Below are 26,685 nucleotides of genomic sequence, written 5' to 3'. Positions count from 1 at the left end.
ATTTTGAGCAGTGGATACACAACGTGTTTTTGCCAAATGCTCTATGCTTGTTTGTTTATGCTTAAAAAGGGCAAAATGTCTTGAACTACATATTTTTTGAACTCCTTGGTTTTTCTGTTAATAAGCTTTCAGGAACTCTGAAACTGTAACATAAATTGAATTAAAGGGCTGTCTATAAAGTATGTTACAAACTTTTGAACAAATCCCCCTCCTCCTCCTTGTTACATGTAACGCTGTTCAACATGAGCATATTGTTATAAACAACGCGTGATGTCACACTTCTTGTTATCCCCTCCCTTCCCCCTGTCACAAAACTGTCACATTGATTTCCTAAAAGAGCATACTTAGCAAAATGTTGATCTAAATTTAACATATATGAGGTTTTAAGTATTAAAGAAAGTTGCTAAAATGGTCATTCTATGAAAAGTTTTTTGAAAAATATTACTTTGTCATCAATTAATGCTTTTTAAAATAATTTTTCAAAAGCCTAAAATGATGAACAATTAAAGCCCCCCCCCCCCCCACACACAAGAATCATTAGCAGCAGAAAAAGCTAAAAATGGGAAAGTAGCCGAATTCCAAAAAAAAAAGGCTGTTTAGATATTGAATACATTTTTTGATATACAACATACAGTATTCATGATGTATCATTCATTCTTTAATTAACGTTTTTCAAGTTGAATTCCTGTGTAATTTTTCGAGAGTGCCCACCGAAGGGGGGGGGGGGGGTCGTAATCATAGTCTCATAGTAATGATAGCTTTTCAACGGCTATAGTTATAAATAACTGTGCCCTTGAAATTTTAAGGGAGATGGAGATGTTTTGGTTTTTTTTTTTTTGAAGGTTTCATAATTGAAGGGGGTAGGGCACCGTCTACTTTGGGGATGGCACCCAAGCATTCACGTCTTTTTAAAAGCATAAATTTGCTCAGCTAAGTTAACATTAATAATCTGGTATTATGTACTTTAATTTGATGTTATGTCTTTGAAACATATTGCAGTCCTGTTTCCCGTTTACTTAAGTAAAAATGTTTATTTATTTTTTAAAATTTCATTTAATTCTTATTCAAATACAATAGTAATATTATTTTTTGTTTTGATGTAATTGTAAAATGAAAGTTCATTTATTTATTTGAATACTTCTTAAGACTTAATGTTTCAATACAATATACGAGTACTTAAAATGCGATTAGTTAAAAAACAATTTCTAATGAAAAATAAAACTGTGTTTATTTATCACTTTGTTTTAACATGATTGTAAAATAAAATCGTGTTTAGTTATTTGAATACTTTGTAAGGCTATGAATTAAGCTCAGTGTATTTTTTAATGTATGATTATCGGTTCCTTTTTATGTTTTTAAATGAAAAAGTAGAACTTGTAATGCTACTTGAATAACAGAAGACAATAATAAATAAACCAAATAGTTTTATTTAACCAAAATATTAATCGAAGTGCTCCCTTCCCAATATCATTGTGGATCGACAAACGATGACGTCATTTGCTAGTTGGATGGCCTTTTTATCTCGAAGGCCTCGACTGTTCTCATTCAAAATGAATCACTAGAGTTATCAGTAGAATAACTATGGACCATATTAGGAATGGGAACAAAAATGTAGTGCAACTTAAGTGCAGCAAAATGAAATTTCTAAATGTTTAATGCCCCTCTGTACTTCTGGAAATTATAAGATTTCAATAATTTATAGTATATTTTTATATACACATTAAAATAAAAACTGTCTATCTAATTAAAATATGTGCAAGTGTGCCTCTCTGTCTCTATGTGGGTGTCTGTGTGTGCAATCCTATCTCCTCTGGACTGCTCTGGAGAAGCACTTTCGCCCTCTTCACTAATCTAAACCATGAGGAGTCAAAAATATAAATGGAAAACTATACCATTAAAATCCTTAAATATCACACCGGTAGGATCAAATTTGGCGAAATTTTTACGATTCTGACGCCAAATTTGGCAAGAAATTACCAGTACTGTCGCCAAACCAGTACTATCGCCGACAGACGGCAGTGGGCGGAGTTTATGTCTTGTCGCCGCAGGCAGTGAAGGAAGGGCGAAATCCCGTAGTACACAGCCGAAGGCGGTTGGTGATCGAGACGTAGCAGACGGCAAAACAGAGGTTTGCGACCGGCAACCTCCGAAATAACAACAGAAATGACTCAAAGTTAACTTGAATGACAGTACTGATATTTTGGATGACCGTAAACCTAAAAATCATCAACTGCATGTAATGTTATTACTATATATTTCTCTTTTTTTTTTTCCATTTTTGTATGTAAAGTAAAATATATTTATTTTCCAAGGAGATATGCAAATATTAGACTACAACATAAAAATTTAATTGAATACCGATCAAGAATTTGAAAATGTAATTTTCTCGATATCATTGGAAAAATTACATTTTCTCTTCTCTTTCATGGTGCGCTGAAAATAAAACAGGCGAGAATGCTTTCCGCATCTTTGCATTAGGTATATCAACGTGTTATGTTTGCTCATGATCGAGAAAATGTGGAAAAATTACAATTTAGTATTTGTGAACTAAAATGGCGCAGATCAGTTTTGGAATAAGATTAACTTTTTGATCACGTGTAAAACAAACTCGAACAAACGTGTGTTGCATTTAAACTCATTTTAAATATAAAAGCTTTTAAAAATGTATTATATTTTTTATTAAATTACTACCCAAAAATGTTAAGAGAAATATTGAAATTGCAATAAATTATGCACGTCACGTCCTTTGTACGTAAAGATAAAAAGTTTATGATTACTTACCAGAAACCTTTTTGCATACTGGCTGTTTATAATGCATAATCCTACATTGCAAAGTTTATTTTCTCTCGTGTATTTTATCTCGGTGTAAAATCATAATTAAATTCAGTTTATAAACATCTAAATGGTTTTAGTTTACCCTTGCAAAACAAATACACAAAACTTCTAATTGCTTTTATTCAGCTTATAAAAGAAAAAAAATATTAATTTTGAAATTATATTTTGTTTATAAACAATTGTAATTCCTTTGTATATTTCATTGAAAAAAAAAAAAAAAAACTCAAATATTTTTGGTATCTGCATCAAAAAATGTAGTGCTAGTAGCCGAGAAAAATATTTGTACTTACCTTCCTTTGATCGTCATTTTTGGATATCAGTTTACCCTTGACGTTTTAGATAGTACATGCTTTTTTCCTGGTTTGAGTAGTGCATTTTTAGTCTCTTAAATACAGTCAACTTTATTTTGATCATGTTAATTATCTTTTTACTTCTAAGGGGTTTTAATCTGTATTTTTGTAATTTATATTGATTTCTATCTTTCTTAATATTGTATTGCGTAAAAAAAATATTTGGACAGCACCCTCACCAAGCAGATATATTTATTATTTCTTATAACCATAATTATATTGACAACTCTTAATAATTAAATAACGAGTACATTTTAATTTGTCTTAGCATATAACTGACTCGTCATTTTTTCAGTATCCCGCAAATTTTCCTACTTGACAAAGAAGGAAAATTTGTTAAATTTTGAAATGTATAGTATACTTTGCTGATAAAAGAAAAACCTGCTGGATAATGTAAAACCTGCTTGTTATGTTTTATAACAACTTACGTTTGAACATACTGCCGAAAAAAGCAATATTTCCTTTAAATTCAAAGCTTATGATAAAGTAAAAATTAGGGGAAAAAACCTGTAAGCACAAAACATAAAGTGAAGAATAAATTTTTAAATGAATTTTTTCGCATCTTAATAAATATTTAATACCTTAAATTCAATTATTGCTAGCATGTTTTCAAAATGTTCTTTTAAGTCTTATATGCTCAAAGCATTGGAGTTTTCTTTGCATAGTTTAAAACTATTAACTTATTAAGTAGTTACGTTTTCACTAAAAATTCAATCATCTAAAAAAAAAACTAATTTTTTTCTTTTTCGACAAAGTTACTGGGAATAAATTTCAGCTGCAAAATTTATCTAAAGATTTCTAACTGAATTATTGAAGTAAGAACAAAATTGCTGTCCTTAGCCAAAATAATACTATACTTTTTACCTCGAAGCGATTTAAATTTTGTTAAAACCATTAAGTTGCAATGCTTCGCAGAGAAAATTTAATTACCTATCATTGTATTTCCTTTAAGATTAAAAATAAATGAAGAATTTCAATTCCCGGCTCTTTTCAGAAATTGTATTTATATTAAATTGTTTCGACAAGGTAAATTATGGATGACAGCATTTTTACGAGTTATTAAAAAACAGGACGGAAATTAAAATAGGACCTCTAATTAGACAAATTCTTTAGAAAAAATATCAAATATTAATTTGGAAGATTTTAGTATTGCTTGCGGAAAAAGAAACTATTGATATCGAAGACTTTAGTGTAGTCGATGCATTTCCTTATCTTAAAGTACATACATAAAACTACGTCGTGGACCCTCCGAATCTTAGTCTAGTGCTCTATCCAATAGACCAGCCCGGAATAAAGCAATAGACTAAACTGTTTAGTGTGCAGCGATTATAAATTGTTTCAAATTCGACAAAACATGAGTTTTGCTTTAAGCAAAGTAAAAAAACTCACTAACTAAAATAAAAATACCTTACTTATTTTAAAAACAAATCATTAAAACCACTTGAGTCCCAAGTATTTCTTCATGTAGCAAGGAATTACAATTGTTTATAAACAAAATATAATTTCAAAATTAGTATTTTTTTTCTTTTATAAGCTGAATAAAAGCAATTAGAAGTTTTGTGTATTTGTGTATATATTTTTAACACCCCCATTACACAAGATATACTGATTTTTTAACGAAAGCGTTTGTGTTTTGAAGAAGTAACTTTACTCATTTTTGATAACTTAAACATCATGCTCTATAGATATGCGCCATTTTTGAAAATGGTTTTCGCTTTCATGATTCATCTATAGAAATTTAACTTTATTGCAATTTAAATTTATTTTGTTAATGTTGTAGTAATACATTTTAGCGTAAATTGTGCAAACGTTAGTGTTCAAAATGTTCGGTAGAGTTTTAAGGCATCTTTTGAATTTCCAGTCTATTCAGAAAATTTCAATCATCAGGCAACAAAAACCTCTTGAGAGGTTTCACATCTTTTCCCATGAGAACGCATTTTGTAGAAATATCGCACAACTAAAGAATTTATTGTCAAAGGAAAGAAATATTGAACATTTATTCGGTAGCTGTCAGCACATAAATAGTTTGCATGTTATTTATTTTATATTTTCTCTTTCTGAAGCCAAAGTGGGAACCCTTCAAAAAATTCTTTTTGCACGGTTCGTATCATGTTATGTATTCTAAGCAAACTTTAAAAATAACGCTAAATTGCGTGACAACATATGTTATATGGTTCATATTAGAAATATTGACTTGGATTTTTTTTTTTTTTTTGCTGTCAATAAATACCAAATGGACAATTCAGTCATTATACTGTGAAATCTGTTACAATGAAATATATTTTCAGTCTATGACAGTACTTTAATTTTATTATTACGAACAAAATTTGAGCTCTTTTAAATTTTGCTGTAATGGGATTTCATTATGTATGTTATCGTTAAAGTATGAAATCCGTTATTTTATAGAACAAATAGTTATTTCATGGACTAAGTGATCGTGTTCGTTAAAGTGTAAAACTCTCTTGTATTTCATCGTTTAACTAGTTATTTCATAGAATAACGATCTGCAGCCCGATAAAATGTAAAAAAAATCTATATCATATATTTTGAACGACAAATACATTTACCTTCCCCTCCTGTGTTACCCCCAAAATGTTCGTGTTAAACACATTCTGTCAACAAAAAATGTTTTTGTTTTAGAAATAATGTTCTTTGTAATTCCAAGTATCACTTTAGTAATCCTTGTTGTAACAAATGATTTTATGGTACATTTCCATAAACACTATTTGTACGCTGCATAAATTAGATAAATTGCTTCTTTTTCATTTTGATTGTCTATCATTAGTTTCTTTATAGAACACCCAGTTATTTCATTTAAGATAAATTATTTATTTTACACTTTAACTGTATCTCATTAGTTAATTTATAGAATACATAGTTATTTCATAGAATAACTAGTTAAAGTGTAAAATTAATAGCATTTTACACACTTCAACGCATAGATCAGTTATTTCATGGAATAACCTTAGAGCAGGAATTAAACTGAAAAGAGCAAGTTTAATCATTCGCTTAGCAAAAGCGGACCCAAAGACCCCAAGTTACGTGATTCAACAAGGACGAATGGTTGGCACGTTTCTCGAGAACGAAGCTAAAGAAACCTGATTTCTTTCAATGCTTTGCTGGAAACTATATCACATGACTTGAGGTCTTGATTTCATGAATGAAAGTCTTCCCTCCCTTCATTTTATCTCTTCTCAATGGGAATAACGAGGTATTCCATAAAATAACTGCGTTATATACTTTAACGGTAACACACACACACACACACACACACACACACATATATATATATATATATATATATAATATATATATATATATATATATATATTCATGAATAAACAATCTAAATAAAATTGAAAATGCATAACACAAGAACATACAAATGAAAAAGGTGAACCAAGGACCGACACTTTCTCAAGGGGAGGATTGGTCCCTAAGTTCACAAAGCATTTTCTGTTTAGCAAGAGGGAAGGTCCCAAAACTTGCTACCCTCCTCGAGAGCCTTGGAGGAAAATTGAATAACAAAACATACCTGGAAAATAATTAACGTAAGCGAATTCAGGTGAACCATCAAAAGGAAGAAACAATCAGCATTCGCTTTCGTTAATTATTTTCCAGGTATGTTATCTTGTTCAATTTTCCTCCAAGGGGGGGGGGGGCTCTCGGGAAGGGTAGCAAGTTATTGGGACCTTCCCTCTTGCTAAACAGAAAGGGCCTTGTGAATTTAGGGACCAATCCTCCCCTTGAGAAAGTGTTGGTCCCTGGTTCACCTTTTTCATTTGTATGTTATTGTGTTTTGCATCTTCAATTTTATTTAGATTATTTATTCATGAATATGTTTGTACTGTTTTTGTTTCTAGCAGCTTTGCGCTGGCATTACAGTAAATTTTAGTATTTATTCTTTTATTTTTTTCAATGTCTTTGAATTTATATTTAAAATATGTATCTCATGTTGTACATGTATATATATATATATATATATATCTATCAAATGGCAACCTAAGCTGACATGCAAAAAGTATATTTTACTTCTTTTGCCAGGTAGCTTGAATTAATTATGCATTCATTTAAATTAAAACTTTAAATATTTTTTTAGTATCAGTTATCTTTAAAAGTTGTGATCGTTTCACAACAGTAATTGAAAGTATGATATCGTTTCTGAAATATCGTAGTGTTAGAATGTATCTTCTAAATGTTCAAAAGGAATTTCTTAATTCTGTAATTCAGTTTTGGAACAAGGCATTTCAATACATATTTTGGAAACCATTTTTTTCTGCTGAAACTTTACAGGGCATTAATTCGTGTTTGTTTGAGAAAGTATCATTGGTGAGGATAAAATTGGATTAAACTACTTGTTCATTCATTTGTAAATTCAATAGAAACGGCAAATGGTGGAGAAGACGGAACACGCCGTTGCCGACAGAATGTTACTATAAATGATAGACATTAATTAATGACAATTTAGGGAGCATCCATGCGAGAATTTCGGTAAACAGTTGGAAACAATTCTGGGGGAGATAGGATTACAGATACACACAGATTTAATGATAAAAGAGGAAAGTAACATGGTAGAGATATATCGTGTTCGTCCCTACACTTGGAAAAACGAGAGAATTTTATTCAAACAATTTGCACTTATCATTTTCGAAAACAGTCGGCGAAGCAAGTACGCGAGAACTACTGAGAATCCGTTACTCTTCATTTAGTAGTTTGCTTTATACCTTTTTATGGCTTTATGTTAATGCTTAAATTTCTTTTTTTAATGTTTCTTTTAATGATTGTGTTTTTTATGTCCTTGCAGCATTTTTACACTGACTTTCATTTAAGCTCCACATGTTGCCCTCCTTTGTCAAGCGCAATAAAGTTTTTTTTTTCCTAAAATTTTAAATTTTTAAACCAAAAATGCAGCAAAATATATGTATATATTTTGCTGCATTTTTGGTTTATTTATTCTAATATATATGGGCAATTCCACGCATAACTGACTGACATTTTTAGAGCGAAACAGTAAGTGTTTTGTAACGCTCCACGCAAAATATACGTTTTGCAAACGATTTTTTATCTTGGATTATTGTAATTTTTAAGCTGAAATTGATTTTCGAAATTCATTTTGATTGATTAGCAATATTTTGATGAAAAACACGGTAACTGACTGTCATTTTCAAAAAGTACCATGCCAGTCAATTATCGTGCGTGTGATAATATTCTTTAAATCATACAAAATGTATTTGTAGAATTCAATTATATCATTCAAATTCACCTTAAAATATACGATAATCTAAGAGAAAAGATCGTTTGCACAACGTATATTTTGCGTTGAATGTTGCAAAATACACAGTTTTTGCTCTAAAAACTCTAAAAATGTTAAACCCGTGGAATTGCCCCATATACATATTTTTAAAAAACATTATTTACATCAGCTTACTGAGTCGGTTATGTAGTAACTGCAAACTAATAGATCCATAAACGAGAAACATACAGCTGTTTGTCAAACTGCTACTTACTACTATATCGCAGGATGTAATTAATAGCTGTTTAGATATCATTCGCCGGTAAGCCCTGGAAAGCACATAATCAATTTATCTAACACTGAAACATTGCAAGCTACCCTTGTTTACTACTAACAAAAAACTACGACATCCTGTTTTAGCTGGGTAAATCGCATACTTTTCCAACAGTAAAAAAATAAACTTTTTTTATAGTCTTCTGTAAATGAAATATACCTGCTTATGACTGCAATATTTGAGAAAAATTTTAATTAACCAAAACGTACAGTGGCTGCAAAAAGTGTTCGTACACCTACGACTTTCAATGAAATAGCAACCTATCCCATTGGTTGGAATTATTATTTCGGTATAGGTATTTAATTATAAGATCTATGATCAATTTTAAACAAAACTACATGAAATTTTTTAAAAAAATATTTAAACTTATTTTTTTTAAATCAAAAACCAAAAGTGCCGGAAACTTTATCTCACAAAAGTCTTCGTACACTTTAAGAAATGTCTATATATTATTGAATAATCTAACTTTTTATAAAGTAATTATTTAGTAGAATATCATGCAGTATCAACAACACCTTTTAAACGTCTGGGAATATATTTCATTCTTTTTTCTTCCTTTTTTTTGCGTATTTTCTGAGTAAGTCTTCAACCACACCTCGAGTGTTACTGTTTCTAGCTCTATTTTCGTTTCAAAGCCGTATTTTTCTTTTCTAGCCTCCAGATATCTCTAAATATGTTACATTAAGTTCAAATCTGGAGATTGAAGGGCTATTTCTAAACTTTTGGACAATTTTTGAGGCAATAGAGGCAAACGTTGAAAGTCGTGTGCTTCTTATCGTTATCTTGATAAAAAAACAAAGTTGTTTTCCATAACCAAATTTTTGGCTAAGAATTTAAAATTGGTTTTTAAAATATTTAAATGAACAGCGTGATTCATTATTTCATCAAAAAATTCCAAACTACCAAGTCCTGATGCTTACATGCACCCTCACACAAGAACATTTTCACCGTACTGATTAACTGATCCAACTGAGTTTTAAGGTTAAGTTCCTCATTTTTTTCTTCTACTTACAACTACTACGATTTAACCTAAAATGTTGAATTCATTTTCATCTGTAAGTAAGACGTTATTCCAAAAAAATTTGAGCTTATTTATCATTGATTTTGCAGCGGAAAGCGTAAGCTTTCTGTTTTTCGCAACAACGAGAAAATATCTGCGGGAAAAGGTCCCATTTGATCCAGCTAATCAGAGAACTTGGAAAACAATTTGAGGTGAAAATTAAATGTTTTTTTCATTATATTCTGCAGAAACTGTTACAGCACTCAAATGTGTATTTTTCATAATTTTTTTAACTAAATCTCCGATCATGCTTTGTCAACTTTGCCGGTTGACCTTTTCTTGCCTTGTTTTCGGTCCGATTCTTTTCTTTAAAGCATTTTATCAAGCACTTTACTATAGAATGGAATAAATTAAATAATTCAGAGACATTTCAAACCAATTTACCTCCACTGTGAAGAAAAAATTCAAATTTCGAATGGTGTTTGTGGTTTTTTACGAATACCAGCCATTTTAAAGTAATAAGCACAATATTAAGGAATAAATAAACAAAAAATTAAAGTCAAATGACTCTTAAGGGTCCACTTAATGCAAAAATAATTAAAAAAACGACATATGATCATTTTAATCATAAATTCATTTGAAAATATTTGAGTGTACGATGACTTTTGTGGCGTATTATTTCTCTGTCTCTTCGTTTTTTGACCCATTTCGAAAAGAAGATCCGTCAATATTTTGGAAAAACTACAGGGTTTTATTTAGAATGACATAGGAATGATGTAAAAAAATATTGGACTTCATATTCGAATTCAGTTTCGTTTTATTTTGGTTTTACTGAAAAATTTTAAAGTGTACGAACACTTTTGAGAGTCACTGTATGTACATTTTAGTACAAAATTTATTTCATCATAGTGCCCATATTTGGGTTACAATGAGACATTTTTCTTCGAATTTATAAAACCTCATAACCCTTACATTAAATATGCTAAATTTGATGCAATATACTATAATTTGATACCTTTAATATACTAAAGTATGTTTCTGTGCTTTAGAACTTACCAATATACGAAAAAATGAAAGATATGAGTTTTTTGACTCATTGTGGCCTCCCTCCCCTATATCAAACATTTCTTATGTACTTTGGTTGGTTTCCCCTAAGCATTGTTCTTGTGAGAAGAAATCCGTGCATTAAGTCTTTTGTGCGTAAACTAATTACTGAATCTTTGATCAAATCATAGACAGAAATAGCGAAGAGGAACTCTTTATTTGATTTATATTCACATACTAAAATTCCCTCGTATCGCCAGCTGTGACTTTCTGTGACTATGAATAAATTCATCACTACAAGCACTATATCAGACAGCAGCATATTTGCTTCATTAGCCATTACATAGAAAAAAGATCTTGTTTGCTGATTTGAAAAACTAGACACTGTAATTCAATAAGAGTTATAAACATAGTTTTGATTTCATAAAAATTTACTTTTTGTACTTCCAGATAAAGATTTTGAAACTGAAGCAGTACATATTTACATATCAGCATATATACATCCAAGCAGATTGAAGCAGATATGGAAGCAATTTAATCCATGCGTATGCTACAGAAAAGTAAAAACAATTTCAGTAGCGTTTTTGTTTTCTACTTCCTTCTAGTAAAGAACTAATTATATTGTTTTTCATTGCAAAGCCAGGGTTATTGAGAAACAAATCTTCAGTTCTCTAATATCTATACATGGGTTCATATTGCCAATGCCACCTTCAGTATTTCTGTATGGTGAGCTTTAGAAATGTTTTAGGATTTACCACTTTTTCCGGGAAAAAATGGTTTTTAGTGTTCATTTTTATAATAATCAATAAGACACGGAATCCTTTTAGCAGTTTTTAAAGTTAAAGTGAAGTGCTCCTGCACATAGTTCCAGCATCTTAAGTGCAGGGTTTTACTTTACTAACCCCAAGCTTAAACTTTTGGGAGGGCAGAAAAAGCTCCAAATTTTGCCGAATGAGGTGAGTTTTACCGAATAGAACTCCAAATTTTGCCGAATGATGATGATTTCGTAGAATAGAACTCCACATTGTTTACGAATGACAATAATTTTGCCGAATAGAACTCCAAATTTCGCCGAATGATGATGATTTTGTAGAATAGACTCCAAATTGTTTACGAATGACGAAAGTTTTGCCGAATCGTCAGCAGTATTTGCCAAATAAGGACACTTTTGGGCGATCACAGTGATTTCCCCGCGATATCCTATTCGACCACCCCGTATTACGTAATAACAAAACTATTCAAAAAGTATAAACTAAGGTGCAATATTCGCTACGTTTCACTAAATGTACTGTTTATATTTCTGACTAGGTTTGACTACGAGAATACTGGAAAGATCATGAGTTAAATTATCCCACCAAAGCATTTAAAACTCCTGCTACTATTATTTTAAACAGAAGTAAATGTTATCTGGAGTAGGTATTTCATTCTATATGACCGACCGTCAGAAACAGGTTCTGGTTTCTCGGTGCATGAAACACAAAACGTTTGTAAAAGTCCTTCCAAATTTCCTTTTCAAGAATTACTTTTACAAGGACAATAATCCGAATGAAAATGAACTTGTCAACATTTCATACTTCGCAATTTATTTGCAATTTTACACAAAAGTAAGAGATGAAATTTATGATAACACAGAACTAAATGCTATAATGCCTTTTTTTTTTTAAAGTATTTTTGCTAGTAGAGTACAATAACTCGAGAACTTTATCTTCTGTTTTATGGAATTTGTGACGGTTCATCTTATTTGCTTTTTCTGAGGCTGCTAAGGGGGGATATAGTTTAGGAGGCAGACATTTTATTGATTTTCGTGAATTTTTTTAACTGGGACGGAATAATCAGAATTTGTTCAAACTTAAATAATATTTTATTCATGTTTCGAAGCACACTTTTTGATTTTTGCATGCCATTTCTGCAGGAAATAGAAGAGTTAGGAGCTGATGTCTGTGGATGGTCGCCATTAGAGCTTGTTGCTGGAGTGCATTCCTGAAATCATAATTTTTATCTGTAATCATTACAATTTTTAAATTTTTCGTTAAAAAACATATTTCCTCTGAATATAAACCTAATTCTGGTTAAAAAATAAAACATTTCATGCTTTTGAGGTGTTTGATCACAAATTCAAGTTTTTCTACCATTTTTGACACCTTTTTTGCATTAAAAAATATTTTTAATAATAATAACATTCCAGAACTAGGTTCATATAGAGTGCAATGGAATAAAGAATATTCACACAAAATTTCATAACGATTGGCTTATAACATTTAGAGCTAGAATGCACACCAGTTGAAAAATGTCGTTTCGAGCAAAATGCGATTGAAAAAACGGCTGTGAAAGTTTTCTTATGTTCACAGTTTTTTTAAGTGCTCTTAGCATTGGAACTAAACGATTTTTGAATTGAAATTTTGGCAACATATTCTTGAATAGTTCTACTAACTTTAAAAAAATGGATTTTTTGACCCGTCTAAACTGGTTTCCCTCCTTAAGAACAGGGCTACGGACTTCGACTCCGAGAATTTTAAAGCCTTCAACTCCAACTCCGACGGTTTTTACCTCAAAATCAGTCTGATTTATACTCTGACTCCGATTCCTCCAGCACTGACAGAGTTGCTAGCTAGAGGAAAACTGATCGACTCCGACTCCTTTACTTCAAAGTCAATGCTAGTCTTTGACTTTGACTCCGACTCCGCAGTCCTTGTTACGCACGCCTAAATCCGACAAGGATAACGTAGAATTAAACATTTCTATATTTGCAGCTGAGTGCAGTTTCCTTTCGTTTATTCATAAATTCAATCAACGAAAATCCGCATTCTCAAGTGTTACCGCTTTCAAATTTCATCGGCATTTCTCACATAATTTTAATTTCTATCAATCTTCATTCCAGTTAAAATCTCACCATTTCAAAAATCTTACACACTCGCTTAATTTCCAATCCTTTAGAGTTTTAATCTTATGATGCGGTAGTGAAGAAATATTAATGGATCTCTGTAAGACTAGCAGGTGTATTGTAGAGAATGTATCTCCGGAGTATTTCCGCAATCATATGAATCCAATTGTGAAAAGCAGCGGGAAAATCTCGGAGGACATTCGCGTCCTTTTGTGCAAATAGATAGAAGTTTCTCTAATCCTTTGGGATTACACTTATGGAATCTTTCATTGTCAGAAGACTTACTCCCATAATGGAATTTTTCGAAATACAGTATCCAAGTCATAAACATATTAAATTGAAATTTGATTGCTAAAACGATATATTTTTAAACGATGCAGTGCATGTATTATGCGGAATCTATCTGCGTGTTCAGTCTGTATATATTTTTTTAATAACTGAAGACACATTTTCGTCGAGAAAATCAAATCATTTAAGTTCACTGACTACCTACAAAAAAACTGCAGTGAGAGTTTGGGATGATTGAAATATTAAAACATATTCTAAGCAGTAATCTAATGCTTGTGCCAAAACGTTTTGCGCAGTACTACAAAGCAATGTTGAGTAGTGTTTTTTAATTAAATCCCAAATTATCTGTATGTGGAGGAAAATACATGCTTTTGATTTACTAATTTATGTCATTGTTATTTTCCTATGAAATCTTTATAAATAAAATGTCATTTAAAGATTCAAAACTTTGCTCGATTTGCTCGAAAATAACAAAAGATCTTACAATGCAACATCAAAGGTGACTTTTAGACAATTGCTAAGCCTTAATAGTTTAGTACTGAAAATAAGAATTCCATTCCAGATTCTGAAGAAAAAAAGCAATGTCACTGAAAAAATCGGCCGCAAATTTCTAGTCTGGCCGGGAAATTGTGAAAGTGAAAGTAAAAATACATTTTTTTTTTCGAAAAGGCATGACAAAGTCCTCTGTGTATGTCAATGAGTGCCGTGCCTACAGAAACATATCTTGCCGTCTAAGCAAATGCACAAAGGTTTTGCATGCTTCTGGCCAGAGTTAGCTTCTTCGGACAGTCAGAATTGGAGAGATATTGGCTATCCAAAAAAAAACTGACTTGCATGCTAAGAAATACAGTTTTGTTTCCCTATGAAACAAATAAGTATCCAAAACTAATTATTGCAGAGAGCAATTGATTAAAATAAATGCAAGTGTACCTGCTTTGTGTACGCATTTTGTCCTGATATCAAGCGTACCGAATGTACCCCTTCCTTTCGAGTCTTTCCACTCTCAAAGAAAAACAAGTTTTAGTATCTTCTTCTGCAGCCTTTTGTTCAGCGAGCATATTCCCTTATTCTCGAATATTTGCTCATCGTTAGAGAAATGTAAATCAATCAGATAAAACATACTAAAAAAGGAACTTATGTAAAGCAGATATATTGTGGCAGCAGCAGAACGCGAAAAAGGGAATATTTTGCTGAAGTTAAAATCATTCAAGCGTACACCTCTTGGAAACTGACGCGAATAAAATGCGTCAGCTGTTGCTATTGATCGTTTGACTTCTTTCTTTGTACGCGCAAATAGATAAATAGAAAAATATAAATCGAAACGTAAATCCGCAAATATGTAAATAGGTCTTGTTGTTATTGTCAGTTCCTGTTTTACGATTAATATTCACCGATAACTTTTGCGTTGTAGTTTGTAAGTATATTTTAGTGTGTTTTCCAGGTCACCTAAAAGAAAAAAAAAATCTGTATTGATAATGAAATCGACACATTGCAACTCCAACCATTAAAAAACCTTTAACATAGAAACCGTTGAATTTCACAAATTATTTTTCAGCTTTTTCAAAAAATGTGTTGTTTAACAACGCGTGATTTTGTTCGCAGTCCTTAACCAACACTTATGGATGTTGGAGAATACGTGGTTGGAATTGATTAGAAAACTTTTAAATTGTATAATTATTTTCAAAGGTTGTGCAAAAAAGCATCAAAACAAGAAATGAAAATTTAAAAAAAAAGTAAGAGAAAAAAATGTATTGACCCATTCAAATCTCTGCCTTCCCCAGGTGTACCCACCTCCCTAAGAGCATGGGTCATGAAGGCCCCCAAGAACGAGAGCCCGCTCTCCTTCCCCTTAAAAAGAGTGAAATACCCCTCAAACTCCTCCCTCCCCAACCCCCTTGTAATTTCAATGGCTCAATCTGCGCCATGACCCCGTGTATATGGGCACCTCTGTCTTCCTTCTGCCGTTGCCCAAAGTAGAAGCTGAAAGCGTTGGACAGCAGCTTGCGTTATCTGACTATGGCAGGATTATTTTTTTCTTATAAATGGATAGTGTCACTGTTCGTGCATTTAAAACAAGAAGTAAATCACATATTTTAAGGGACTATGAGTGATCAAAAGAGCAGTTTTTAGTTTATTCCTGTAACAGGGGGCTATGTAACTCTTTCCGAGCTAAAGATAATCAAACTAGTGTCCTAGAAAAACCTTTCTAACTTATTTCATACATGTATACCTTTTTAAACAAAAGAGGATGGAACAATGTATTTCTTTTTAATCCAACGTAAATCGATTTGAAATAAATAATTAATGGATTAAACTTCAGACTAATCAATTTTGTTAAATTACTTGATATTTATTTTTTATTCCTCCCAACTTTATTCCCCAACTCCCAGTTTGAGTGATTCGGTTTTCTGTTCATGGAATATCAGTTGGGTTAATAAGGAAAGTTTAGGCTTAGACGTCCGGACGTATTAAACGTCCTGGTTATTATCTTTTATAATTACATCCACATAACTGGTTGACGTTTTTACAGAGTCAGTAATGTACAAAATAGTGGCTGGAATAGCGTAAAATTATTTTCTATTAATTTCCACTAATAATTAAGATTTTAAAGAAAGCTAAACGAGAACGTGAGATTTTTTAGCTTGTGATTTAAGTTACTTTTTTAAATAACTTAAATATAAACAATAACCGTTCCATCATTCTGTTGATTTAGGTAATTAAACACTAATAGAACGTCGTAAGAAAAACTCGTAACGTTAATTACGGTCATACTGACTTGATGTTTTAACACTAGTAGGTGAGGTAATTAACCTTGAAAAAAAGGTGTATCCTTGCCTCAGAGCAACAGTAAGGTATCTTATTGTTGTTTCTGGGATTAAATGTCTTACGGTTGCTTAGAGGCGATGATATGCAGCACTTGATTACAGGTAATTTACCCCAATGATGATCCGAAAAGGCAAAATGCTTTTCCTTAAATATTATGTTTTTGGAGAAGTAAATCAAAAATTCAATTTAATTTGCATTAACTTGGAAAATAACTCTAAAGTACCAGATGCTAAAGTATGTGACTGAGTTAAAAGGCTATTTTCTCCATAAATACAAATATTTAAATAAAAATAGTTTCCCACGTTACACAACGAATGCTGCGAAATCTTCAAAAATTCAGTTTTTCACACAGGTTTAATACAGGAGAAGAAAAAAAAATTAAGAAATTGCAGTAGGGAAGATTTCAAAATCCAAAAAAAAAAGTCCAAAGAAAACGATAACTTTTTAAAAAAAAAATGAGTAATTGTCAAATAGTAAAAAGAAAAAATCTGAAAAATGGAAGTCCTGTTGACGAGCCTCAAACTTTTATCAAACCGAGAATAAAAGCGCTCCTGGAGTTCATAGTAGACTACTATTCCACCAAGTCCCCGGTACACTGAGCAAGACTACTTTGGCAGTATGCAATTCTTACGATGTAAAATCAAAGTTGCAATTGTTTCGGAAAGATTAAAAAAAAAAAATCTTTCAAAAGTCGTTCATGGCATTACTCACATAATGATTTTCCTTATTTAATTAGCACAACTTTTAATGCTTGTAATATATTTTGTGCTGCAATTTCTAATGGGACATGTAATCTGATTGGATTGGGCTAATTACTGTTAAGGTATTGCGCCTAATTATGCAATTTTGCTTTTGATAGTTAAAAATCATTCCGTATTTGTTGGTTCGGATTTATTTTGTGTAGCATCTGGATCAACCTTTAGAAAGGTAGGAGGATAATATTTTATTTTTCATTAAAGCAGCATTAAAATTAATTATCTTGGGTTGGCCGTCGTATCCCGACTTCCCCCTTTTTTATGTTCCAGCTGTAGGAAAAACCCTACTGTAATCTTACACCTCCAACAGAACTTACAACATTTTTTTGCATTTATTTTTTTCCTTTTTATGCAGCTATTTGATGCATTTATATGACAATATTAGCTTTCACTTTCTAAACAATAAATAACTTTCACAAAAACAAACATTACTTTTCTTTTTGCATATGAACTCGAAATGCTTCATGAAAAAGAACTAATTTATAAACTTAAATAAGTAACCACTTTCAACAGAAAATATTCAACGATTGAAATATGTGTTCAGTATTTTCTCAAAATACTTGCACCAAAAGTAAAATACTTACGTCCCCTAATTTGTATACTATGTGCATGTACATTTCAAGTGATACATAATCCTTAACATTTTTTGTTTTCAGCCATACAAATTCTGGAATTTTTTCCAGGAGCATAAGCATTCCGTCGACGCTCCATAGCTACGCCAGAGTTGTGTAGTATCATATGTTTTTCAGAAGTAGGATCGTGAAAAACATTCCCAGAAATTTATCGTGTCAGATGTCTTATAAATATTAGCGTGACTGGAATTTATTTTCCTTTGCACAACATTTAACAAATCGATAGATTTAGGTCATGAAATATTTTGACGATCATATGGTGCCTGAAAGAAAGAGTGGTACTAAAAAGTATTTCGATAAATATAAATGTTATTCTTTCTCTTGGAAAAGCATTAGGCTGACATATCATTGTGCTGATGCTTCGTTTTAAAATTTCTTTGATAAGGGGGACCCTTTTTAATATTTAATTTTTCACGGAACCTATGTTTATACTTCAATAGTATAGTTTAAATGCAGCATTCAAAAATTACTTACTTGCAAGCAATAAAAAAGAAAAATATTACAAATAATACGTATTGTCATCAAAAAGCAACACATTTTTATTTTTTTAATATTAATTAATTGATATTTTAATAAATATTTCTTATTCTTATATCTGTACTAATATAGGCACAGGTCATACAATGAAAATGATTGAGTTTTCTATCCGTAATTCATTTTAATGTTTCCTCTGTTGATTGTTTGGTCATTGCTGTTCTACGCTTCACTATGAACTTATTTCAATCAAAAATTGAAGTGACTATTTTGACTTTTAAAAAAAAGAAGGCAAATCTCTTAGTTGATCTTCTTGGAACCCTGTGTTTCTGAGTAACACAATTCAAGAAATGCTGTGCTACTGCTTGAATTATATGACTGAAATCAGAATAATGCCAAGTCAAATGTATGACAAAAAAAATAAAGAAAAAAAGTTTATTATGGTAAAATTAATGTAAGTTCTCTTTTAGTGAAAATATATAAAAGTATTGTATGTTACTTAATTGCTTATTTTTTGCAAACAAGACTGTGCTTGATTTTCAGTACCATGGTTAGCGTCGTTAAACATATAGTCTTTGTGAGAGGTAGATACAGGTTACGTGACCCATTAATTTCATTGAATAAATTCCAAGAAAAATATTCACATAACGTTAAATAATGTCATAAAAGTTATTGAACGTTTAGCCATATTTTTTGGGAAAAAAAAAAAAAAAACTAAACATTCTCTCCATAACTGGAAGTTACAAAATTTAGGTTGCTTATTGAACTCTAGTCAGACGGTTAGGTTACTAAATATATAGTCTCAGTGAGAAGCAGATGTGGATCACATGACCTATTTTATTTTTATTGAGTACAATCAAAAAAAAAAAAAAACACGTACACACACACACACACAACTTAAAATTTTTCTTGAATCTGATTAGAGATTTAGCCAAATTTTTTGACAAAATAAATTGAAAATTATTTACTTAAAACTTATCAACCAGTTATTAAACATGCTGCCCTTATATAATTTGTGAAACTGGTTTTTAACAAGTAGTTGCTATTTTTTAAAGCATCAAAAATAGAATGGCCATTATTTGTATGGGCTCCAATAACTACACCGTTTACCCTATGCCTTGTCCAGCCCAATAATTTGGATTTGTAAATACCGTAAACGCTTTCTACTTTGGTCCAGATTTTAAACTTTTCTCATTTTTTTTCTCAATAATTTTAAAACTGTTCATGTTTCCAAACTGTGGGAACTCGTTTTACACATCTAGAGATCTTTTAATTTAATTTTTTAATAGTGATCAGTTTATTTTCAAGTATTTTTACCTTTTATTAAGGATTTTTATTAGGGCCAATGTTACCCTTGATGCGTTTGGGTTACGTTGGCCCAAAGTGATTTTCTCTATTTAAAATCACTGTAGAACTAACTAGAATCAAAGAAAAACGTGTGTTCATACGAAAAACTGTTCATTTGAATGAAAAATACGTTTTAAAATTATTATAATTGTTTAAGGAAAAATTTTATTAATTTTTAATATGTGTGTGCATACTTAGTTGTTGTTTCAGAAATTACCGACGGAGAACAGACATCTTTGCATCAGTTTTGGAGGCTTAATAATTTTATTAAGATCACACAATTCGCAAAACAAAGGATCCTAAGTTTTTGGTCACTTCCAAAACTTTTTGGTGCATTCCATGATCTCAACATTCGCTCCTTCTTCTCTAGCATCAACAGCTATCTTTGGAAACCTGAGCTCATTCCATTCTGCAATGATAAAATTCCATATACTTTCCAACAAATTTAACAATATTTGTAAGATGCAGATGCAACTGGGTAAACCTTTTTCTAAAGCTCCTGCAATTTTTAAATTCATCTTCCATAATGAAAGCCACGTAACTGAGCCCTGATGAATTGAGTCTGCAATTTCCCTATTTATCCATTGCCGATAATTGAAGGTTTTCTTGTGTTTTTCCTGTTTAGAGTCTTATTTTTAGCTATTTTTTACTTTTGAAAATCTCTCTGACCGATTTTTTCAAGTTTTTATGCTGCGCCAAAGTAGATCATAATTTTTAGGTAAAGAGATATGTTGTCATTTTCAATTAAAAAAATAACCTTAACGGAAATGAGAAGTACAACTATACTACGGCGTAGAGTATGAAATAGTGCTCGTAAATAGGTACTCAAAAACCTCTTAGCTGATGTAGAACTGCTTCTACATGTAGAAGTTTGAGAGTTTATGAAGGCACATGTTAGAACAAGGAATGCAGAACTACTTGTGTTGCTTCTTGAGCAGATTTATAGAACTCCTTGGTATACATAATTGAGTGCTTGGGTATGCTCTCTAGCGGAATCTGTGAAAATATGTTGAAAAAATTGCGCCCTGAAGGTTGACAGAGGACGTTGTATATTTCTATTCATTTGGGCCAAAGAAGGACCTTAGAGCCAAAAAGGCCCGCGTTTACGGTACTGAAAAAATGAACATACAAAGTTTTAAGCTCCTAATATTGATTTACTCACAGTTAAGAATAATTAGAAATGTAATGTATTGAGATATATCATATAAATGTATTTTATTTTTCAAAAGTTTAGGGAAAGATGAAATACTAATATTTTTTTCAAAAAAAAAAAAAAAAAAAAATGCTCTGATGTGAAATAACTATTAAACTGATATTATGTTTAGTACGTTACGTAACATGCTTCACTTTCTCAATTATCTAACAGCGATCACTGCATGCAATGGAAAGTTTAAGGCGAAAGTCACGTATCGAACTTTTTAAAGTAATTTTCTAGTGTTTAAATGATAAATTAATTGGATGAAGTAGTTCTTATTTACATTTAAAATTAGCATGCACTAGTTTGAAATGATAACATCTTTTTGCATGACTCCTGGAATCCAGATTTCAGGAGAAATAATTAGGGAACCAAGTGTATAACGACAATATGATATAGGGGGGGAAATTGACCGACATTTCTGCCAGCCACTATTTTAACCCACAAATTCACCCGCCTCAGTACTTGCGTTATTCAATTTACAGTACAATAAGGGAACATATTGTCCTGAAGCACTGAACACGGTAGGAGAATAATGATAAACAACAAAACAGCAATGAAAGTGAAAAAAAAATCTTTGTCGCAAAACTTTTGAACGAATAAATTAATTAGCGTATAAATTAAAGTCGCATGTTCTTATGCCGTTTAAATATATTTCAGTTTAGCAATGACTATATGTACTGTAATGTCTCAACCAAAAGTGTCTCCTAAAAAAGCCCTCATCTTTTTATTTTATCTTCCGTCTACATCTGCCTACTGTCTTGATTTTGATGAGGTAACATTTGGGCATACAACTTAAACGATATTTTAGCTCAATAAATGTAACTTGAGCACATTATATGAAAAACTGTACAAGCGTTCATAGTACGGGTGTCCCCGGAGCGGTAATTTGCGGTGTAACGCCCCCCCCCCCAAAAAAAGAGAAATTTTATTATTTCATGCAATTTTCACACACATTTTTTAATGCACTGTAATGAAAGTTTACATTTGAGATCAAGTTTTATAGAGTAATTATAACTTAATATTTCTTTGGGGAAAATTTTCAAAAAGGAAATAATTTATTTTACATAAACCCCTAAAGTCAGTTTATTAAATATTTTCGTACACAAGAAGTAAAAATAAAGAATAACAACACTGAAAAATTGCAGATTACTGCTTACACGTGTTTCGGAGTTATAAGGAGCCCCCTTTTCAGTGCAAAAGAAGTGAGCTTATGGATGAAACGTCATTCGACAAATGCCTTTTATCTTTAATCTTAAATCCATTTTGGGTGTCACCCCTCAAAAGGGTCTCACATGGAGTGGACTAAACTCTCCGCCTCCCTGTAGAGACGCTACCGGTATGTACAATATAATTTTTCCAACACTGTTTTATGCATACCATCAATTTAACTAACAATTAAAAATGTGCGTTTCCTCTTTACTTTATATTATATACCTTGGATTATACGATTTAATAGAAACTTTAAGGAAATTACTTAAAATTCGGAAAACGTCCCACTAATTTCGACAATAATATAAATCGGAAAGTGAAAGGGAATTCGAACAAATATGTCAAATTTTTTCCCCTATCCTTCCATTCCGAAAATCGTCAGCGGAAAGCTTCCGCTGTCAGACATTCTTTTATTTTCTCATTCCTGTTTCGCTCTTCGCATCGTTAACGACGAAGAATATTTACACGTTCCGCATATATCAGAGGGCGGAATACATTAGATGGCATTCCAAGAAGGAGAATTGCTGACTGTGGAGAAAAGTTACTTTCATCGGATGTCTTTATTGCTTCGCAATGTTTGGAGGTTACCCATGATAGCGAGTTAGCAATACGAAGATACTCTAAACTTGGTGGAATTCTCAGAAGTAATGAATAAGAAAATCATCATTTGGATTTAGTTTTAAAAAATTTGAAAATGCCAGTATTTTTAATCCTCTGGTATGTAGTCACGATATGTTAAGGTACATATTAGATTGATTAAATTTGTAAAAGGTGCTTTTGCATCAAATGCAAACGTGAAACCGTTTCTATTTTTAGGGTGTCAAAAATTTAAAGGACAAGCTTTTCCTCTCCTTCTCTTGTACCTATTTATCAAAAGGAACTTGACATTCTGTGCTAAATCACACCAAAAAGTTTGAAGGGGGAAAAAAGAGGAAAAAATTCCTATGGTATCAGTTCGTGTAAGAGCCTTTCCGGAATTCAAATTTTATTGTCTTAAGTTTTCCTTAAAAACATGACCAAATTTAAGTTGAAATATAGCAAAAAACCAAGTTAATATTATTATTTCTTTTTTTTTTTTAATCGGTATTAGAATGCCTCTTTGGAATTAACGCATACCGACTGGAAATTGTTTCATGATAGATTGCAATCAACTTGTTGGCCACTCTGAATTCCTTGCTAGTTGTATACAATTTTACACTGAATTTGAAATGTCAGTTTCTACAGAACTGTCGAGTGAGTTTTGCATGACTGTGCGCGGCAGAGTGTCTAATACTGCGTCGCTCGTTAAGAGCTAGAGTATGCATCATGCACATTTGAAATAAGTGCTTCTTACAGTTTCAAGAAAAAAATTGAAATTTAAATACAATCATATAAAAAGAATATTTTGTAATACAACTGTGCATTAATCCAAAATGTATTTTTTCCTCTTTTTTCAGCATTAAAAAAAAGTTTTAGCCTTTTCTCCGCTTATAGAAACGTGTTTGACTTTATTTTTTGTTTATCAATAGTACATGATTCATTTTAACAATAAGATGAATGTTGTTCTTTTAAAAACATGTTTTTCAGTTTACATATAATTTACAGCAGTTTTATTCTATTAAGTTATTATTTGAGTGTGCATGATATTAAAATAATTTCAAAGGAAAAATTTAGTATGAAAAAAATCGCTTTAATTCTGTTGTTTTTTATGGAATAAATAATGCGAAATAAAATGATTCCCCTTAGAAACATCATATCATCTGGAAGGAACATAATTGAAAGACAATTTCTTACAAAAGATTAAGCAAGAAGAACAGTTATGTGTACATGACAGTTACATAAAAAAGCCTATTTGTTTTTATGATAGTTGCACACACTAAAAGTGGTCTCAAAGAGCAGCACTGTTTCTTTCAATGACATTCTTTCCCGATTACATTATTATGGTTCAGCAATTACGTAATGTAGAGAAAGCATATTATTTTATCTTTTTCGACCAATATCTGAAAGACATTTCTGTGGTGGAAATACTCTATTCAGAAGATTGATCTGTTGTAACAGAGACATTAATTGTAAAAATATAAGTTGAATTTATGTTAGCTCTTTAGATTTATCTTTGTAGCCTCAAACAACATATTTAAACCTGAGCGAAGAAAATGCTTTACTATACAGAATCTTAAAGGGAAAAAAATAGTGTTTGATTTACATTTTTGCAGATACTTGTCCGGGTGATAAAAGCATAAAAATATCAACAGGTATTATGACCTGAGATATGTGAGGTTTATTCTGAATTTACATGAGTTAACTGCAACTTACTGGAAGGTGAAATGTCGACCAGAAATGTCTTACATTAAACTTGGAATGCAGCACGTGAAATTATCTATAATAATCAAAAGTTAAATTTGAAAAGTTGAATTTCAGATCTCTGAAATTGAATTATTAGAGAAAAAGGACTTAGGCGGGAAATCGCTGGTATCCAGAGTTGCCCATTCGCTCCTCTTAGAAGAATAAAGGCAACCGTTTTTAAGAGGGGGTATGATTTTAATACCGCAAAGACCAGGAACGAGAGTTTCCCCAAAAGGAGAAGAACATCCCTAACCCCCCCCCCCAAAAAAAAAAAAAATCCAATGGCGCATCGTGCGCCTCCTCCTCTCCCCCTTGATGGTGTCTTTTGGCGGAAAGCTTGACCACGGAGCAGCACAAGCATCATTTGGCCCGTTCTCGCTGATCCTATATATTACAAAGTAATAGCAAACAACTTATTCTAAATAAAACTAATACAAATGATGTTTCTGCTTCTAGGTCAATTCGCCATCTCACCGTGGTTAAACTTTGCTAATACTTGAGGTATGTTATTTTATGCTGTTATGGTAGCAAGCATTTGCGTATTGTACTGATAGTATTAAGCTTACAATAAATGGAAACAAAAGTGATCAGGGCTTATTTCTAACAAAAAGTGGGCGGGAACCCCAAGAATAAATATTGGACTGTCAACTAAGATCTGGGGTAGAAGAAATGTGTCTAATTTGTCCGGAACTGTGACCAAAAAATAACTTAATTAATTCATAAAGCAAAAAAAAAAAAAAAAGATTATAGTAAACAAATAAAAAATAAAAGCTTTGTAACCGGGGATCACTTAAAAAGTTTTCAGGATCAAAACTTTTGATTTTATCTTATAGCTAAATGCAAATCAACAAGTGGGCAGTTATGCAACGAAAAATGCCGTTAATTTAATAGTTTCTGCGGGACACGAGGCCTGATGGAAACTTTACAATTAGTGACTGCTTGAGGTTAAAACGAAGTTAAGTTAAAAAATAATGTAAAACATCTTATGCAAATGGAAAGATTCCAAATTTTCTATTACTATACTCTGCGAGGAGTGATGCAATTGTAGTTAATAGTATTAGTATTTACCGTTGTGTTTTCTCACTGAGAGAGAAAACTGTTTGGACTACTTCTGGTGATCGAAAGAAGCTCCTATTTGCGTTTACTTCACAATTTACGTCACATGTAAAAGTTTTTGAAAGGGAAAAACGCGAAGAATATTGGAAGAAGAAATGAGAAATTCGTCAGATTCTGAATTTATATACTATTAGGGGTGAGTACCAGAGCGAAATATTAGTTTGCTATTAATAAATTCACGTTAAAAAACTTAAGGAGCTAAGCTCTCGTGGGCTCCCAAGCAAATTAAACTTTGTTATGATAAAGCAGCGAAATGCAAACTCAGAAACATATTATTACGATTTCGAATAAAAGCATGATTCTTCGACTCATATTACAAACAAACGAGCTGATGTGTGCATCACATAACTTCCTTTTACTCCAATTTAATGTCATTTCCCAATTAATTTTAATGTGATTCAATAGTTTATTCTCCAAATATCACGAAAAGTGACCAAATTGAAACAAATTTTTAAAAAAATCGCCAAATTTGTCGCTAAGTTGGCAACAAAGCTTAACACTACTTGAGTTTACACCGAAATTAACAATGATTTCCCCCAAAAAAGGGGAAAAAGACCCCTTTAGAAACACCCGAATGCAATCAAAAGGAGAGGTGCACAACTAGACCCAATTAGGAGTCTATGTACCAAATTTCTATTTTCTAGGCCTTACCGTTCTTGAGTTATGCGACATACATCCGCACATACGCACATACGTACATACAGACGTCACGAGAAAATTCGTTGTAGTTAATTCGGGAATCGTTATTATGGATATTTCGCGTGTCTATACGTTCTTAGGCACTTATACACGTGTGGCCGAGTCGAAAAAAAAACTCAATATTCATTCAGGGGTGAGTAAA

The 26,685-nt window shown here is 31.7% G+C and overlaps 1 protein-coding gene across 2 annotated transcripts in view; it reads left to right on the top strand.

The window, feature by feature from the left end:
• The window catches only part of LOC129234671 (uncharacterized), a 286,165-nt gene that overhangs the window by 165,951 nt on the left and 93,529 nt on the right, over positions 1 to 26,685 (top strand). The window lies entirely within an intron of this gene.

This window comes from Uloborus diversus, chromosome 1 (assembly GCF_026930045.1).
Source record: "Uloborus diversus isolate 005 chromosome 1, Udiv.v.3.1, whole genome shotgun sequence".
Classification (NCBI taxonomy): domain Eukaryota; kingdom Metazoa; phylum Arthropoda; class Arachnida; order Araneae; family Uloboridae; genus Uloborus; species Uloborus diversus.
This window is presented reverse-complemented; position numbering and strand designations above follow the sequence as displayed.